Source organism: Zootoca vivipara, chromosome 8 (assembly GCF_965207765.1).
Source record: "Zootoca vivipara chromosome 8, rZooViv2.hap1.1, whole genome shotgun sequence".
In the NCBI taxonomy this organism is placed as follows: domain Eukaryota; kingdom Metazoa; phylum Chordata; class Lepidosauria; order Squamata; family Lacertidae; genus Zootoca; species Zootoca vivipara.
In genome coordinates this window covers 73,863,972-73,883,276 of record NC_142591.1, presented here as the reverse complement: position 1 = coordinate 73,883,276, position 19,305 = coordinate 73,863,972, and the positions used below count along the sequence as shown (strand labels likewise).

General features: G+C 44.3%; 1 protein-coding gene across 1 annotated transcript in view; it reads left to right on the top strand.

Annotated features, from left to right (window-relative positions):
- Positions 1-19,305, top strand: part of SNTB1 (syntrophin beta 1) — a 97,528-nt gene that overhangs the window by 39,005 nt on the left and 39,218 nt on the right. The window lies entirely within an intron of this gene.

Here is a 19,305-nt window from a genome sequence, read left to right as displayed (position 1 = left end):
AAACACGGCTTAGGCTTCAAAATGTGCACGCCTCTGAATTTTGCAATGCCCTTCTCCACCTAAACAGCGTGTTCAAAAATGCATTACGCTGGGGGAAATTGTTTGCAAAAATGTGCACATTAGTCAAAATTGCATACAAAAATGTGGTTTTGGAGAGAGAGTTGTGCTTAAACACGGAACAATTTCCATGAATTTTTTTTAAAAAAAAACACCTTTGTGATGTGCAGCAGAAATGAATCGTAGAGTTGAAAGGGACCCCGTTCTGGAAGTTGCTCGTGCCAATTAGTCAGGTAGGTCATAAGAATTTAAGAAGTGTTGCACTGGATCTGGCCAGGATCTAGATCAAGGATCTGGATCTAATCCAGCCCATCTAATCTCACAGGAGGCTGCAAATCAATGAAAGCAGGCACTGTCAAAAATCACGATGCAGGAAAAACTGTGAAACCAGCCAATGCCTCTATGGAGCTCCGTCCTTATTTCAGACATTGTGATATATCGGAATATCACAACGTTGGAAGCCAGATATTGCCCAGCCCTTGTCTGCAGGAAACCTGCAAGCAGGACATGAGCGCAATTGTGGAAGTGCATGCAGTAGATTAACAGCGATGAAGCCTGCATTGTTTAAAACAACAATTGCAACATATCCACGTCGTTTGGATGATTCTAGAGGATTTACTAGTCCGTAATTGCCAGGCTGAGTTGGGTGGTAATAAAGGATCTGGAAGTAAGCATTAGTCTCCCACAGCTTTTTGCTGTGGCTTATCGCTGTGTCTCCCATAATTCTTTTTGTCCTTTAGTTTCGATGAACCACAGAGTACCCAGAGCTGGCTGTAAACAAGGCCACCAGGTCGCTGATACATTCTGTTATTACAGCTCTCATCCAATGCTGTAAGGACACCCCATGCTTAAAAGTGGGGAAGGGGAGAGGGAATCTGTTCCAACCCAAATTCTGTCCCCCACACAAAGCTGGTGTTTGTGGGTCCTGTATAAGTTATGCACATGAAGTGGAATTTGCATGGATTATGTTAGAACAGGGAACAGAGGAGGAGGAGGAGGAGGAGGAGGAGGAGGAGGAGGAGGAGGAGGAGGAGGAGAAGAAGAAGAAGAAGAAGAAGAAGAAGAAGAATTGCAGTGGCGGCAGCCAAATACTGCTGAATATTTCTTACCACCTGTGCCTGGTCTGCACACACAGCAGAATGAAGTGAGAGAATGCTGGCAGTGTGGGGTAGTGGTTAGAGCAGGGATTTGAGCACTCCAGATGTTGTTGGAGTCCAAATTCCATGCAATCCAGCTGGCAGGACCAGTGGTACCAGGAATTATGGGAGTTACAGTGCAACCAACTGCTGGGGGGGGGGGCAAAGTTTACCAAGTCCTGGGTTTAGAGGCCTGGATCAGGACTGGGAAGACGCAGATGCAATCTCCTACTTAGCCATGAAGTTCACTGGGTGACCTTGGAGCCACTGCCTCTCAGCCTACGTACCGTACCTCCGAAGAAGAACGGCAGCTTAAGTTGACAGAATATGCACAACTTGCAGGCTTAACATATAGAATAAGAAGAATAAGAGAACAAGAAGAACATACGTTTAAAGAAGATTGGAAAACGTTTATTAAATATATGGGGGAAATGGTGTATACTTGAAAACGTTGGCAGCATTAAGATAAAATCAACAGTGTAAATGAGTTTTGATGGATGTAATGATGGAATACTGAATGTTAGTTTATGTAAAATATGCAGGGATTTATGCTATGCAAAATGAACCATGGAAAGAGAAGAAGGGAAGTCATTGATATTTTAAGGTTAAATGAATATTGTAAAAGTGTGTGTGTGTGTGTGTGTGTGTGTGAAATGGGGAGGAGAACTATGTACCCTACCTTGAGATCTTTGCAAGGTGGTATATAAATGGGGAAAAAAATCATGAAATAGTCTATTCATCTCCATATTGTCTACACTGACTGGCAGCAGCTCTCTGTGATTTGAGGCAAGGGTTTCTCTCTGGTGCACCTGGAGATCTTGAGGATTGAACCTTGGAATTTGCAAAGCAGATGCTCTTACCATTGAGATATGGCCCTTCCTCTGTAACTCAGTCAGTGGAGCACGAGACTCTTAATCTCAGGGTCGTAGGTTTGAACCCCATGTTGGGCGAAAAATTCCTGCAGGGGTTGACCTAGATGACCTTTGTGGTCCCTTCCTGCTCGACAAGTCTATGAAATATATTAAATCTCTATATGCAGAAGAGAGCAGTCGGCGCAATAGCTCCCGCATTATGCAACACCTTCGCAGGGGGGATGAGGCAGGTGCTGACATTATATGAATTTTGGCGTGCGGTGAAGACCGTCTTCTTTTACCTCTAGCATATTATGGTAGGAATGTTAATTCTGATCTGGTCCTGTGTTCTTTTAGAGATATCTATGATGGCGAGCAACTCGTAAATCGTGAACAGAAATAACATAGACCAGACCTCAGTTTCCCTTTGGGATGTGTTGGAGGACGTGTGTTGCTGGTCTTGACTTTACAGAACAGATGGCAAAACTGGGTTTGTAGTTTGTTTGTTTTCTCCATCCAGGAAAAAAAAACCTGCTTCTGCTCAGAACTTGGCATTGCCAATAAAGTGTTCCAGTAAAAGGGGTTTGTGTGCCTAATTCAATTGGAAATTACAGTCAAAATTATTAGCTCAGAATGCTCTCCATCAATGGAATGCCAACGCCGCTGTCGGAATAAAAATGCATGCCCAATAATAAGGGCTGTGCATAGACTCATTGCGAAAGCAAAATTAAAATTCTCCAGCAAGGAGAAGCTGGATTCTGTGACCAGCATAAAGTATGCAACTTGAGCAGATTTGCCCATTTCTGCGTTTGTTTTGCGCAATATTTTCTGCTTCTGCAAGGCAGGGGAAACTACAAAGAGCTATGCAGGCCATTGATGTGGTGCCATGTGAAATTCTTGCTTGGTTTCTGAGAGACACATACGGTAAGTTGTGTCCAGATGTAATGGTCAGGATCCCACCTGACCCTGGAGAATCATACAGTTGGAAGGGACCTTGACGATTATCTAGTCCAACCCCTGGCTATGCAGGAATCTTTGGACCCAATGTGAGGCTCGAACCTTTGGCCCTGAGATTAAGAGTCCCACGCTCTACTGAGTGAGGTGTCAGACCCCATGGAGAAGCCTCCACCATAATAACTTAAGGACCTGGAATTGTTCATGCAATTCAGAGGCAGCCCGAAGTGCCTCGTCTCACCGACGTCTCAACTCAGCCCTGCCCCTAATAACCTCTCTGACCGCAGGCCAAGCCTTAAAACCAAACAGAGTTTGAGTGAAATGGCAAGTTGTAGTGAGCTGAAAAATGGAAGTAGCTGCTTCCTGTTTCCTCATCTTGACTGTTCTGGAAGAAGAAACAGGAGCAAGTCCAGGCACATAATACTAAACATGGGATTTAGGGTTTAACATCCAAACCAGGTCACAGTCATAGAATCATAGAATCACAGAATCATAGAGTTGGAAGAGACCACAAGGGCCATCCAGTCCAACCCCCTGCCAAGCAGGAAACACCATCAAAGCATTCTTGACATATGCCTGTCAAGCCTCTGCTTAAAGACCTCCAAAGAAGGAGACTCCACCACACTCCTTGGTAGCAAATTCCACTGCCGAACAGCTCTTACTGTCAGGAAGTTCGTCCTAATGTTTAGGTGGAATCTTCTTTCTTGAAGTTTGCACAGTCGCACATGTCTTAGCCAAAGGGGCTAGAAATTTGGTTTTACTTTCTTTTGTAAAAAGTTAAGATTCTTAGCGGCAACGTGTGTGTGTGTGTGTGTGTGTGTGTGTGTGTGTGTGTGTGTGTGTGTGTAAGATGGCAGAATATGCACTATATCATAGGTATTTATTTCAAGGAATAAAGGCTCACAGGAGAGTGGGAAATGAGGAGAGAGACTCTATAACCTTTGGCATTTGGCAGATCATAGATTCCAGTTCCCCTCAGGCCAAACCGCCTCTGTGCCGTTCTCTAAAGGGTAAAATTTCTAGAAAGCCACAGTGAATTTTGTCTGCCTGCCTGGGCTCTTCTTCTTTTAAACACTCTGGAGAGATTCTGACTTCGTTTTCAATATATTGTTGCTTCCTTTGAAGGGAAAGGCGAACACAGCAATGAGTTGCAGCCTGCGAGGGGGAAAACCTGAGATAAGAAGACGGTTTGCTTTTATGATTTAGATAGTGCCGTAAAGGCAACATTTTATGGAATAATCAAGGAGCCTCTTTCCTTCCTGTGCAGAGCGTGGCCGTAACAAGCCGTCCCGACCAGTTCAGCTAACATTGCAGCTGTGTTTTTGTTCCGAAACAGGACCTGAGCGGAGCAAGTGATAAAATATGAGCTTAAATACCAGGGATGTTTCCCACTCTTTCTCACGGACATCAAGACCTGGCCTTGAAGCCAGGGAGTGGATAGTATGTCCGGTAGAACAGAATCTCCTCTTTGGCCTCAGATTTCCCTTTGGAAGATTGAAGCGGTGTTTGTTTTAGTGCAGAACGGTTAAGAATTGGGATGGGGTGCAGTGTTGTGACTTGCAGTGGGTCAACAGATCCATGGGTACCAGCTTTGATGGATCTGCTCTGCCTCCGCAGAGATACTTCTGAAAATCAGTTGCTGGAAACAGAGGGAAGGCAGAGTGCTCTTGGACAAGATGGGCCATTGGGCAGATCCAGCAGGCCACTTCTCATCCAGTTGGGATAGCTCAGTTGGTAGAACATGAGACTCTGACTCTCAAGGTCATGGGTTCGAGTCCTACATTGGGCAAAAGATCATTTTGCAGGGGGCTGGACATGGATGACCCTTGTGGTCCCTTCCAGCTCTACAGTTTTATGATTTTATGTTCCTAAATCTGGCCTTGCCTTGGTTGTTGTCGTTTAGTCATGTCCGACTTTTCTTGACTCCATGGACATGCCAGGCACTCCTGTCTTCCACTGCCTCCCGCATTTTGGTCAAACTCATGTTTGTAGCTTCGAGAACACTGTCCATCCATCTTTCCCAGCATCAGGGTCTTTTCCAGGGAGTCTTCTCTTCTCATGAGGTGGCCAAAGGATTGGAGCCTCAGCTTCAGGATCTGTCCTTCCAGTGAGCACTCAGGGCTGATTTCCTTCAGAATGGATAGGTTTGATCTTCTGGCAGTCCATGGGACTCTCAAGAGTCTCCTCCAGCACCATAATTCAAAAGCATCAATTCTTCGGTGATCAGCCTTCTTTATGGTAGCCAGCCAGAATTTGGTTTTGCCATGAGCCTCCTCTCTCCACTCTTCTGAGGGTCTTCTGAGATTACTCTGAACTCGATTCCCTGCACGAATAGTGTTGAGGTTCCCTTGCCTTCTTCAACAGCTGTGGAAAGAGGGCAGGAGATGGTCCCCCTCCACAGCACTAAACATCTCAGCTGCTCAAAATAATAAAGCAAGAAGTTCTCAGGCTCCCCAAGCGTCTGCCTCTCAGGCTCAACGAGTAAGCTTGGCATGGTGGAATAATGGGGGCCGTAGAATCATAGAGTGCTAGAGTTGGAGGGGATCCTGAGGGTCCTCTATCTAACCCCCTTGCAATGCAGGAATCTTTTACCCAACATGGGGCTCGAACCCACAACCCTGAGATTAAAGTCCCGTGCTCTACTGAACAATGTTAACAGCACAGATATTTCATACCTGCTCACTATGTTCATGCGACACACATATGAACACACATGCAACATCCTCTTCATTGTAGCCCGTTTGGCCATTGATCTTGTTTAGTGTTTTTAGTTTTTAATTTATACTTTCAAATTCACACATTTCATTAGTTTTACAATCAATTTGACATTTCAAAATTTGACTTCCTCCTCTTTCTGCAGTTCCTTAAATTTGTTTTTAATATCTTATGCATATCCAAATTCAGTTAACTTACTCATTTAATTATCTACTCTAAATATATACTCTTATAAACTGCAGGTTATTACAATGAGCCTGCTAATGTTTTTATCTGTTTACAATTTATTTGTAAACATTCAATAAACCATTTCCATTCTTTTATAAAAAGTTTGTTATCTTGATTTCTTATTGTTCCAGTAAGTTTTGCCATTTCTGCATATTCCTTAAGTTTTTTGTATCCATTCTTCCTTTGTTGGGACTTCTGCTTCTTTCCATTTTTGGTCTTGCATTTATGGTCCTTTCTAGCTCTGACTCTTGAACCAAAGGCAGAACTCAGCTACATTAGTAAAGAAAAAGCGCTTTATATGTGTTATAACACGGTGACACCAGATGGCGCTGTAGAGTTCCTTCTTTCACCAACATGGTTTTCCATTATGAGGTTTACAACACGCTTTTCAAAAAAGACAAAGTTTCAAAGAACATGATGCTTTGGGCTACAGAAGTGCGAGTCACATGCTTGTTTGGTAACCCCACATGCAAACACTCCCTGCACATAGAAGTGTAGCATGTCAGGGTGACGGGTGCGCTAATTTTCTATGTGCAGGGAGGTTTTTTTTCTCAAGAGGGGTAACCTGGCATTCAAGCAAGCAGCCCTGTAGTGTGCAGCACAGTTTAGGAAAAACCTTTATTAGTGTTTAGTTCTCCTGTTTACTGACCCTGGCTTTCTGTATTCTTTGCTGGGAAAATGCACTAAGGTTTCTCACATGGAACGCAAGAAGCAGAACTATCGGTTTAACCTTACCATAATAGCAAGATAAGAACACCAATTTGGGAAAGACAGGTGTTAAAAGGACTGTGCCGGCAACGGTTATCTGATAAGAGTCAGTGACTCAGGAAGATGAATTGTGTGGAAATTGCAGTATCGGTTTTTTTAGAACTCAATGGAAGCATATAAACGACTCCCAGCAGGTGAGAGTCAACATCTTTGGACAGAGTAACACGTCCTGGCAGAATCGGGGAAATTTTAAAATGTGAAATATAATTGTTTAAATCAGGCGTGCAGAATTTGTCTTGCTGAATAAATGGAGTACTTTTCTTTTTTGCCTGCAAGCTGTTAGGAACTTAGGGAATGTCCTTACACGGAATCAGACCATTGGCGCATCTACTTCAGCATTGCCGACACTGACTGACCGCATCTCTGCATAGTTTCAGGCAGGGGACATTTCCAGCCCTATCCAGTGATACTGCAACTTGAACTCGGGGTCTTCTGCATGCAAAGCAGATGATGTCCCCAATTGTTTGGAAGCCAGGATGCGTCTCTAGTTCTCCTGAACACAAAACTCGGGAGCTGAAGTTTTAGGTGCTAGTCATAAAACCGCGTTCCTCTCGTGATTTAAACAGTGGTTACAGAAATGTTCTGCTGTCTTGGCTGCAAGCTGCTTCGCACCTGCGAGTCATCCCTTGATCACATCACTGAAATGGGAGTTATGCGCACAAGTTGCGTGCACAAACGTGATCACAGAGCTAAGTATGAAAACTTTATTGATTTCGGTGTGATTCACTCCTGCCTCACTTTGTCTGGATTACAATCCATTAGATATACAGTCCATCATATATACAAGCTAACCACACCTTAAAGCTAGATTGCAGTCGCCACAACACAATCATAGATAACTCATAGAATCATAGAGTTAGAAAGGGACCCTGGGGATTATGGATCATCTGTTTGGCATTAGCTTATATACCTGGTTTTCTAACCCTGGGAGCACCCAGGGAACTTGTGTCCATGTGTTTGCATGCAGGTGAGGGAGATCTGAGAAGCTGCAGATGGGATACATTATAAATGTTAAATTGTTTATCTCACTGTGACATTTGCAGAAAAGCTAGGACTTCATTGTCCTTTAAAAACTAGGAGACAAATTGAGAGTGGCAAGGACCCTAAAGGCCAGCTTGCTGATGGCAACCAGCACTGTATTTGTTTTATTCTGTTGTCCTTTCCTAAATGACATGGCTTCGGAGAGGATTGGGGCCGATATAAGGCATTATACAGCCAGGTGTATAATGGAATCATAGAATTGTAGAGTCAGAGGGGGCCACAGGGATCATCTAGTCCAACCCCCTGCAATGCAGGAATCTTTTGTCCAACATGAGGCTCGAACCCATGGCTCTTGAGTTTATAAGTCTCTTGCTCTACCAACTAAGCTATCTCATTCCTTAATAGTCGATGAGAGCAGTGCAATCTATTACTCTGTCTCTCTGTGTCTTTCTCTGGTTCATGCTCAGATGGACAGAGTTGGTGCCCCGAGTTCATAGGATTCGAAGGGACTCCAAGGGTCATATAATCCAACCCTCCAAAAAGCACTAATAGGTGCTGGACACCATATATATATATATATATATATATATATATATAGAGAGAGAGAGAGAGAGAGAGAGAGAGAGAGAGAGAGAGAGTTTCAAGTAAGCAACAACACAAACTTCTCCCTGCAGGTTCACCATATTTTAAAAAAGGAGACAAAAGGTCAGGGAAGTTGGAGAATAAGGACAAACTCCAGATAGCTTCCCAGATAAATTTTTAAACTTCTTGTTAATGTACTTTTGGGTGGACTCAAGGCTTGTGGAATCTGCTTTGTTTTGGGGTGGGTTTTTTTTACACGAGAAAGAGAAGGAGGGAGAGGGAGAGTGCAAGGTAGCATCTTGTGTAGTTAATGCTCAGAGTAGACCCCTTGAAATTAATGGACCTTAAGGAAATCAGCCCTGAGTGCTCACTGGAAGGACAGATCGCGAAGCTGAGGCTCCAATACTTTGGCCACCTCATGAGAAGAGAAGAATCCTTGGAAAAGACCCTGATGTTGGGAAAGATTGAGGGCACTAGGAGAAGGAGACGACAGAAGACAAGATGGTTGGACAGTGTTCTCGAAGTGACCAACATGAGTCTGACCAAACTGCGGGAGGCAGTGCAAGACAGGAGTGCCTGGCGTGCTCTGGTCCATGGGGTCACAAAGAGTCGGACACGACTAAACAACTAAACAACAACAAAACTACTCTGAGGATGACAAACACTGAATACAACCTAAAATGTCTTCCCCACCTTCGCCATCAGGTCCCCAGGCAGGTTGCAGCAACAGAATAGACAATTATAAAAAGATGGATTAAACAGTTGTAATTATAAAACAAGTAAAACTGTTCCAAATGGAGCAGAACAGCATAAATTCAACAACAGAGGTGGGTCACACAGAAACAAAAATACCTTAACTCCCATGGGTAAGTGGCGCATTTTCAGCATGGGGCAGGAGCTATACAAGGAAGATGCTAGATGCATCTGTTTGGGAATGCGTGAGAGTCTTCCACAATTCTAGAGCAAGGTTTTCCCCAAAATGGATCTCCAGCTGTTTGTGGACTACAGTTCCCATCACTCCTGACTACTTGTCTTGCTAGCTAGGGATGATGGGAGTTGTAGTCCAAACACAGCTGGAGACCCATTTTTTGGAAGCCCTGATCTAGAGGTTGCCACAAAGATAGCCCTCTTCCAAGCCACCTCTCCCAAACCTCCGAGGGAACCTGGTTCAGAAGATGTACAAGGAAAAGCACTATGAGTCCAGGAATTTTCATTGAGCACCAGAACTGAATTGGAGCACAGAGAGAAATGCACGACTTTTAACTCCCCTCCAGCTAAAGACATGGAACTCAGAAATCATTGCAAATCAGACAGAGATCTACCAGTAGATCTTTCCTGCCCACTTGCTTTAAAGGGTTAAATTAACTTAGAATAGAATAATAGAATCATAGAGTTGGAAGAGACCACAAGGGCCAACCAGTCCAACTCCCTGCCAAGCAGGAAACACCATCAAAGCATTCCTGGCAGATGGCTGTCAAGCCTCCGCTTAAAGACCTCCAAAGAAGGAGACTCCACCACACTCCTTGGCAGCAAATTCCACTGCCGAACAGCTCTTACTGTCAAGAAGTTCATCCTAATGTTTAGGCGGAATCTTCTTTCTTGTAGCTTGAATCCATTACTCCGTGTCCGCTTCTCTGGAGCAGCAGAAAACAACCTCTCACCCTCTTCTATATGTCATCCTTTTATATATTTGAACATGGCTATCATGAACTTGCAGTTCTCTGATTACTGGCATTATTCTGACGGTTTCTAAAGAGTGGGCCTCTGTTCCTAGTCCTCAGTATGTTCAGGCAAGAGATTTCGAACGAATAATGACACTTGCCAGCGAATGCCGTACGGGTGTAACGATAGGGGTTATCTGCAAGTTATGAAAGTATTCCTAACACCAAGGCTAATTGAGATAAACGGTGATTGTTAGAAGGTAAGGCAAATACTGTCTCATTGCCAAGAACATGTGACATACAGGCGCCTCATATGAGTGAGACATATTTGCTCACTCATATAATCCCAATAAATGGTCTTACGACAAAGCGAAAACTGGTGGAGGGACAAAGGGTTATTCTATGACAGCAGGGCCCAAAGAATCAGGAACAACTTCAGTAAAGCACCCAGATTACATAATGTGTTTCCAGACAATGAAAAAACCTGCCTAGACATATTAAGCAATTTTTTTCCCTAGGGTAAAAGTCGTTGCAGTCCAAAATGCAGCAATTGGAAAGATCCTGTTGAGTAAACATGCAGATGCCCAGAAATGGTGCATCAACAGGAAATTTGTCACAATCCAAGTGTGAACAAGGAAACTGGTCTCCAGTCAGACGTTGCCAGCTTTTTTTTTGCTTGTGTGTACATGTGGATTTTAGAGCCATCTCCTCTGATCACCCCCCCCTCCCCTGATCAGGTCACCCAAGAAAACACACATATTGCTTTTCTAAGGGAACTGGGTAAAAGTTAGCTCCGGTAGAATAAATCTGAGCCTTGAAAAAGCACATGGAGCCAAAAGAGGAAGCGGGAAAGAGTTTCGCTCATCCAACTTCCTCCTTCAGCTCTCCACACTTTTTGCCGAGACCTTGGGGTCATCGTTAATAGCTTAATGCAAATGCCAGGAAAGGAATTGACAGTAAAACTGCCAATATCATAATGCCATTGTATGAATCTATGTCACAACCGCATTTGGAGTACCGTGTAAAGTTCTGGTTGCCTCGCCTCAAAAAGGATATTGTGGAGTTGGAAAAGGTTCAGAAAAGGGCGACCAAAATGCTTGATTTATAACTCACAGTCATTTTGGGCCCTTTAGAATTTCCAGGCAACTCTGGGTACCTTCTGCCAGTCTGCTGTTTATTTTGAAAAGTGACTCGCCTGCTTGCTATCCATTTGTATCGTTCGTAACCCAATTTTGCATAGTGCTTTCCGAAGACCAAGGAGCAGGTTTTGGTCTGTGTTTGTATACAGTTGAATGCCACTTTAAATTAAGATGGCGGATGGATAGCTCCTAATCTTGGGGTCGTGGGTTCAATCCCCATGTTGTGCAAAAAGATTCCTGCATTGCAGGGGGTGGGACTAGATGACTCTTGGGGTCCCTTCCAACTCAACAATTCTATGCTTCCGTGGAGCCTACACTGATTTTAAACATTGGTTTAGAAACTGCGAATCATTTGCTTTCTTAGGATTCCTGAGCTATGCTGGGTGTGAGACTGCTAATACATTTAAGCATGGGGAACTGAAGTCAATGTTCCGTGGGATTAAATTTGGGCCAAATACATTATCAGTCTATATACAAATACTGGTCAATGAGCTTTCACTGTTATGACCCTACCAAAGTGAAGAATCCTTTGTTGCGTTGGGGTATGGTGAAAGGCGTCCATCTCAATATGTAATGGAAGTGTCTTGTAGCTTTCATTATTTTGTAACGTTACAAACCAAGTTCCTGGTTGTGTAAACTTACTGAACTACTTCCATCCTTCAGTGCTTCATGGCCCCCCTCGCCCTCTTAGTCTTTCTCTCCTATCTTGAATATATTTTTAAAAACAATTTTGGCTATGCTGGCAGGGGCTGATGGGAGTTTAGAGTCTAGTAACATCTGGAAAGACAGAGGTTGCCAACCAATTTGGGAATGAAATATTCAAAGGTAGAGGGTCCAGATGCTCAACATGAAATGAAATGAAATATTTCAACTGCAGGAAGCATAAATTACTTTGCAGCCAAGAAAGATTCTGAATTTACGGGTAGGTACCCACGAACAGAAAACTTCTTTTGAAATCATTTTGCAAGAATAAGTTTGTCTCGTTTCGCAACTCCTGCCGTTCCCTGCCATGCTGCTCTGCAAATATTTGAGATTCACTCAAACATACTGAAAGCGCTATGCCTGGACTCCTGGTCTGTGGCATTTCTGCGAAGTAAAGGGCAAGCCCCTTGTGAATTATCAAGTTGCTCATCTGACTTGGTAAAACAGAAATAGGTTTTATGTAGCGAGGGAAAGGAGAGCACCGGAGGTCTCTCTGTTACCCAGTATTGGGGCCTTTTGGGGGAAGCTTTGCAAAGGTGGCTGCGTGTTTTGCCCTCCAAAACCGTTGTTGCTTCTTTCTCAGGCTTCTGTGAATTTCTGCCATGTACCAGGGAGACCATTGGAGGAGATCCGTACATGCATAGGCTTTAAAACTGGAGGGAGGGGCGTTAACAATATGTGCTTGCTCCACTCAGCGATTCGTGACAGGTTACAGAGCCTCCATGTTCAGGGGTAGTCTACCTGATGCCAGGTCCTAAGCTACTGAACAGGGTTGGCTCACCTGTTTTGGCCCAAAGGTAGCACTGAGGGTGTACCTACCCATGATGGGTGTCGACTATTGCGGGAAGCATGATGCTTGACGAAACTTGCTCCGATCCAGTCGGTTTTTGATGGAATTCTGGCATTCTGCAGGCTCAAGGCGATCCTCCATTCCAAGTTTTTTGCTTGAGGAGGTTGTGGCCACCATCATTCATGGAGAACAGCCTTTACCAAAGGTGTCATGGGCTTTGAAGGCACTCAAACTCAGGACGAAAGGGGGAAATGCGCTAAGAGAAAGGCACGCTTGGCAAACCCTCACTGTGATCAACTCCCGCCCGGAAACTTATCTCCCCACTGTGGAAGGACGTGTGGGTCCAGAATTGGCTTCTGTAGTCACTTACAGATTCACTGTTAAAACCCTCTTTTGGAAGACAATCTTACTCGGCTATGAGTGATAGAAGAAGAAGAAGAAGAAGAAGAAGAAGAAGAAGAAGAAGAAGAAGAAGAAGAAGAAGAAGAAGAAGAAGAAGAAGAAGAAGAAGAAGAAGAAGAAGAAGAAGAAGAAGAAGAAGAATCTCAATAGGCGACTGCTGCCAAAGATGACTTCCTTTAAGCTGGACTGATGGCTCTTAGTCAGATCTTTGATTGATAATATTCTGGTTACGTAGATAGTTCCACCTGGAGCTGCTGGGGATTGATCCTGACCTTCTACATGCAAAGCAGTTGCTCCACCCCTCAGCTACAGGCCCTCCCCAGACAATGAACTGTAGCCCCTTTTGTTTCCGCTGCCGCTTTTTGCTAACCTGCCTGAGTCATAAGACGCTCCAGAAGCTTCTCAGTCTGATATATTTGATCAAATTTGCCATATTGACTTCCCTTCGTTAGATGCATGCTTTTCTTCTTTGCTTCCGTCCCCCCTCCCCGCCTCCCCAAATGTCATCTGCGAAGAGTAACAAAGGATTAATTGTTGAAACGTTTTGGAGGCTTGGCAGGATTGCGCACAAATGAAGTGCTCTTTTGAAACACTGCACTGCCTTGCCTTGCAAAGCAAGCAACAAACGCCGAGCCCTCGGCATGTGCCAGAGGATTAATTTGTTCAACTGCCGCTTCCTCATTTCCTGTCATTTTCGGCGTGGAGGGTGAAAGTACCGGCAGTAGGGTTGAGGAAGGAACTGAGCATTGGAATTTTAATTGCTTGACCGCAATATTATTGTTGTTTTTTTAAAAATTTGCCATACACAAAGAGACCGTGGATTATTAATTAGTATGTGATGATTAGAGCATCTGCCTGAAAGAGGTTGTGGGGTCAGCGATGTGAGTTTTTAGATGGCGCTTTTAGCCTGCATGTGTCTGTAAGTGTTGGGTCAGGTTAGAGCCGAGAAACCGAGGAAGTTTTTGGAACCCAGATATGTCAGCTAATCACCAAAGGCCACCTTCAACCTGTGTTGCAGTCGCCGCAACAGAATGTCTAGGTCCCTTTTTTTGCAATGAAATTTATTTTTTATTATTCGTTTCATTTCTATTCTGCTTTATATTTTAAAGGGAAAAAAATCTCAAAGCGGTTTACAACTTATTAAAACACCAAATAAAACAAACCAGAATAAAACAAATCCAAGCTTCAAGAAAAAAATATTTCAGGTCCTTCTCTAAGTGACCTTTTGCTTTCGCCATGTTTATTTACCAACTTAATTTATAGAGCTGCCCCATTGCAGAAGTGCTGCAGGAAGCCAGGGTGGTGTAGTGGTTAGAGTGTCGGACTAGAAGCTGGGAGATCAGGGTTCGAATCCCCCACTCAGCCATGAAGCTCACTAGTCATAGCCTCTTAGCCTACTTCACAGGGTCGTTGTAGGGATTCACTGAGGAATGGGGGTGAACTCCTTGGAGGAAAAGGTGGAATACAAATGCAATAAATAGCATCTTCTGCTTACTTGCTTAAGCCAGCCAGATGGAGAGGCCCAGCCTGGCATCCAGAGATCTCCATGTGGTTGCAACTGGAGCCACACAAGTTGCAAAACGTGCCTGGCTAATTTCTAACACGGGTTAGGTCTAACCAACCTGGTGCCCTCCAGGTGTTTCTGGAGTACAGCTCTTGCACAACTCCATGCTGGCTGGGGGGATTTGTACAGTCATACCTCGGTTTAAGTAAACCTTGGTTTGAGTACTTTCTGTTAAATACTCCACGGACCTGTCTGGAACGGATTAATCCACTTTCCATTAATTTCAATGAGAAAGTTCGCTTCAGGTTAAGTATGGACTTCCAGAACCAATTACACTCATACTTCGGGTTAAGTACACTTCAGGTTGAGTACTCCGCGGACCTGTCTGGAACTGATTAATCCACTTTCCATTACTTTCAATGGGAAAGTTCGCTTCAGGTTAAGTACACTTCAATTTAAGTATTCCGTGGACCGTCTGGAATGGATTAATCCACTTTCCATTAATTTCAGTGGGAAAGTTCGCTCCAGGTTAAGTATGCTTCAGGTTAAGTACAGACTTCCGGAACCAATTGTGTACTTAAACTGAGGTAGCACTGTAGCCCCCCCCCCCCAAAAAAAAACCAATGGGGCACCAGGACTGGCAAAGGCTGTGCTAAATCACAGCTTATTACAAATGATGATCCATACAGGGACAAAACAGAGGCTGAGGCAGAGTGGGTATTTCCTAATACAGTGGTACCTCTGGTTACGAACTTAATTTGTTCCGAACTTAATTTGAACCTGAAACCTGTCAGGAATATGGGCAGGAGTCAGGCTCTGGGGCCTGTAGTGCTTTGCAGGACTGGGGCCTGCCTCAGCTTGTGCTGGAGAGGCAAGGAGTGGTCACTCAGGTGAGGCCACTTGATACCTCACTGCACCTGGTGGCAGGAGCTGGGAAGGATAAAAGCCCAGCATTTCCCTTCAGCTCTTTGCCACAGCAACGCTATCCATGCCTGGTTGCATCTGGCCTCTTGATCCTTGCTCCTTGGACCCTTGCCTTGCCAACGTTTTGATCCTTGCTCCTTGGACCCTTGCCCTGCCGACATCTTGATCCTTGCTCCGTGGACCCTTGCCTTGCTGACACCTTGATCCTTGCTCCTTGGACCCTTGCCTTGCCGACATCTTGATTCTTGCTCCGTGGACCTTTGCCTTGCCGACGTCTTGATCCTTGCTCCGTGGACCCTTGCCTTGTCGACGCCTTGATCCTCGACCCTTGTACCTTCGCCTTGCTTCTTGTTCCTTGAACCTTCGCCTTGCTTCTTGTTCCTTGAACCTTCGCCTTGCTTCTTGTTCCTTGAACCTTCGCCTTGCTCCTTGACCCTTGGACCTTCGCCTTGCTTCTTGTTCCTTGAGCCTTCGCCTCTGCCTTGCTCCTTGACCCTGCAACTGCCTGCTGCTGGACCCTCAGCCCCGCACCTGTTCCTGCTTCTACAGCACCATCTTGCCTCTGGTCCTGACGCCCGCCGACCGGACCGTGACAAAACCGTTCTTAACCTGAGATACCACTTTAGCTAATGGGGTCTCCCGCCGCCGCCACGCGATTTCTGTTCTCATCCTGAGGTAGATTTCTTAACCCGAGGTACTACTTCCGGGTTAGCGGAGTCTGTAACCCAAAGTGTTTGTAACCCGAGGTGTTTGTAGCTCGAGGTACCACTGTACGGTTGGCTGTCAAAACACTTGGTGCAAGAGACAAGAACGGATCCTGTCTGCTTGATAAACTTTACTGAACTTCTTTGAAAGCCACAATGCATCACTTCCTGACAGGACAAGAGGCCAGCTAATATGAAACTGAAACATGGCCATCAATACCTGTCTACATGTGGGATTTGTAATGCAGAATTTGGGCTTTTAAAGCAGGAAGTGCAGAGAGGGAGGCCAATCGGGGCTTCTCATAACCATCCTCCCAGCCTTGCACCTTCAGATGGGCTGTAAAAATGCAAAGTTCACACAACAGATGTCACCATTATTTGCTGTTCTTTCATGCTTCTGACCCATCTGGAATTTGGAGACACCAGACTCACTCTGGTGTATCATGCTTCCTGTGTAAAACCAAAGCGTCATTTTACCATGTGTGCAACCATAACTTCCAACACATTGAAGGCAAAAATTACCTTCTGGGACGCCATCTTCCTGTTTCTTCTCACAAGAGGACGGCCATTTTGGGCGCTGTGATCTCACACAATTTCACACCGTGATCCCCTCCCCCTGAAAAAGCATTTCATCAGGCACAGCGCCCTGATAAACATGTGTTTTGGGGCACCGTGCAAGATCACAGCCCCCCACCAGTACTTTTTCGGGGTGAAATCGTAGCATGAAATCGCATGAGATCACGGCGCCCAAAATGGCTGCCATCCTCTCATGAGGAAAAAAATGGGATGCCATTTTTTCCCCCAGGACACTTTTGGGCTATGTTGTAACATAAAGCATTTAAAGCCATAGAAGCTTCAAGTTCAGAGAGGCAGTTGGAGTACAATGAACAAAAATAGCTTTATAGAAAATCAGGCTGCTTGGACTTCAAATCATAAAAGAAACAGGAATGTATTTCTGAAAAATTCTGTACCCTTCGGGAAGATGTTATGATCATTCACCGCTGGCTACTGCCAGGTCTTAAGAGTCTGAAAAGGCTTGAAGGTATTTATAGTAATGCTAGGAATATGTGCTGGAGCTACCAGACAGTAAACGCAGATATGGCCCATATTTTCGGGTTTTGCCCCCAAATAAGTAATTGTATAGACATAATAAACAAAATTGAAATTATAACAGGTTATCAATCATTATTAGACCCCTTGATTGTTTTGTCCAGTTTTGTAAAGCACTCAGTGTTATCTGAAGGCATCACAATGTGAGCGCATCTCTTAACTGCTTCTCGAATGTTGGTTACTGCAAATTGGAAGAAAATAAGAACTTCAACGGTTGATGACTGGATTGTGCACTTATGAGAAATTGTACATATGTTTAAATTGACAAATATAGTATGGATGAAGGAAAGAAGGCAGCAGAATAATATTTTTATAGAGAAATAAGAGTATATTTGTGGTGTAGTGGAGTAGCAGAACTCCAGAAAATGTACAATCCTATGCACTATTGGGCTTGTGGTAACACAAATCAATTGATTTTATGTTAAAACGTGGTTATTCGAATTTGCACTCCTCTGAATTTTGTGTTGTGGTTTTCCTGCCAAAAAAGTATATAATCTAAGCGCACACAAAAATCAATATATTAGTGATTAGTAGCATACAAAAATGTATCATATTCAAGGGAATGGCTTGCAAAAAAAATGCCTATTATTGAGCAAAATGTCATGGAAAAATCCGTGCCAGTTTTTATGCAGGCTTTGCTTTTTAAAAAAATAAATAAATTGCAAATTGATGTTCAACTGGGACTTGCTGAATTTAAGAATCGAGAAATGAGAAACAGATTGAACCTGAGATTTTCGGACTGCAAAGGAGATGCTCTTCTACTGAACCACAGCCCTTCCCATAAGATACACGCATCATAATAAAAATATAAGTTATTCAAAAAAAGAGAGAGACACACGCACCTGTCTCTGATATGACGACACTGCTTAGGTGGTTGCTGGTCCAAAACCAGCTTGAGGGAGGTGGGGGGGGGTATCTGTATACCACATTTAGATAGCATCATATCATGGTACGTGAATGCTTTGGGACAAGGCTGGGGAATCTTGTTCATATCAGAGGCCGTGGTTCCTTCTGGCCAGTCTTCTGAGGGCCATCGGAAGTGAGTGGAGGCAAAAGTGAGCAGAGCAATGAATGCAAATTTTACCTTCGTGCACAAGACTAGTTTCTGCCCACCCTTCTTCCTTCCTTCATCCGGACAAGCGAAAGAAATGAGCATAGTCCAAAGGCACATTCCAGACAGGCAAAAACACATGAAGGATGTTAAACAGGACCAGTGAGGGTTGTTGTCTGGGGAGAGTTTTGAGGGCTAGACAGAGGAAGTCTAGAGGCCTGAAGGTTGCCCAGCCCTGCTCTGAGGGAATACAATTGCTCTGAGGGCATGGACAGAGCTTGCCCTAGGATAGCTTTGGGCTTGCGTGTTTAATTCAAGGCGCTTGTTCTTCACACTGGGGAAAGCCCCTTTGCAGCCTTTTTGCAAGCCGTCCTTGCAAGGGCTCGGGAGCTGGTCAGGATGCCACTCTCGAATTGTACGGAAAGCAGTGACTTGGCAGGGCGAAGTGGAAGAATGTTTTACTCTTGTTGACAATGTCCTGGGAACTGCGTTCACATCTGAATGTTCCAGCCTGTTGTTTAGTTTTCAGTCTGAGTTGCTCTCTCTGGCTTTGGTCTCCCACCCCATCCCTTCTCCTCTCCTCTTCTGCATTTTAAAGAGCTTAGCTCAAGTTGCTCCACAAAGCATTAAGCTTTGCAAGGCCAGAAGTAGGTTTGCTTCGCAGTTGCTTGGTGGCCGTTCTTAAGAACGGTCAAAGCACGTCCGGCTTTGATTGACTTGTAGGAAGAGTGATTCTTGCCTCTTTAAAACTGTTGCTAAGTCAACACAATGAGTAAACTGAGTTTGGTGTGTGTATGTTTGTGCGTAATGTATTTAGTGTTAACTCTGGAAGTGTATCCTCAATTCTTACCAAACTGTGCTTCCTAGAGCAAAATATACATAGGAGGCAACAAACAAACAAACAAAGCAAGCCTCCTGTGTATATTTTGATCTAGGAGGCATAGTTCAAGTACAGTCATACCTTGGTTGTCGAACACCCTGGTACTCGTACGTTTTGGCTCCTGAATGATCGAAACCTGGAAGTGATTGTTGCGGTTTTCGAACTG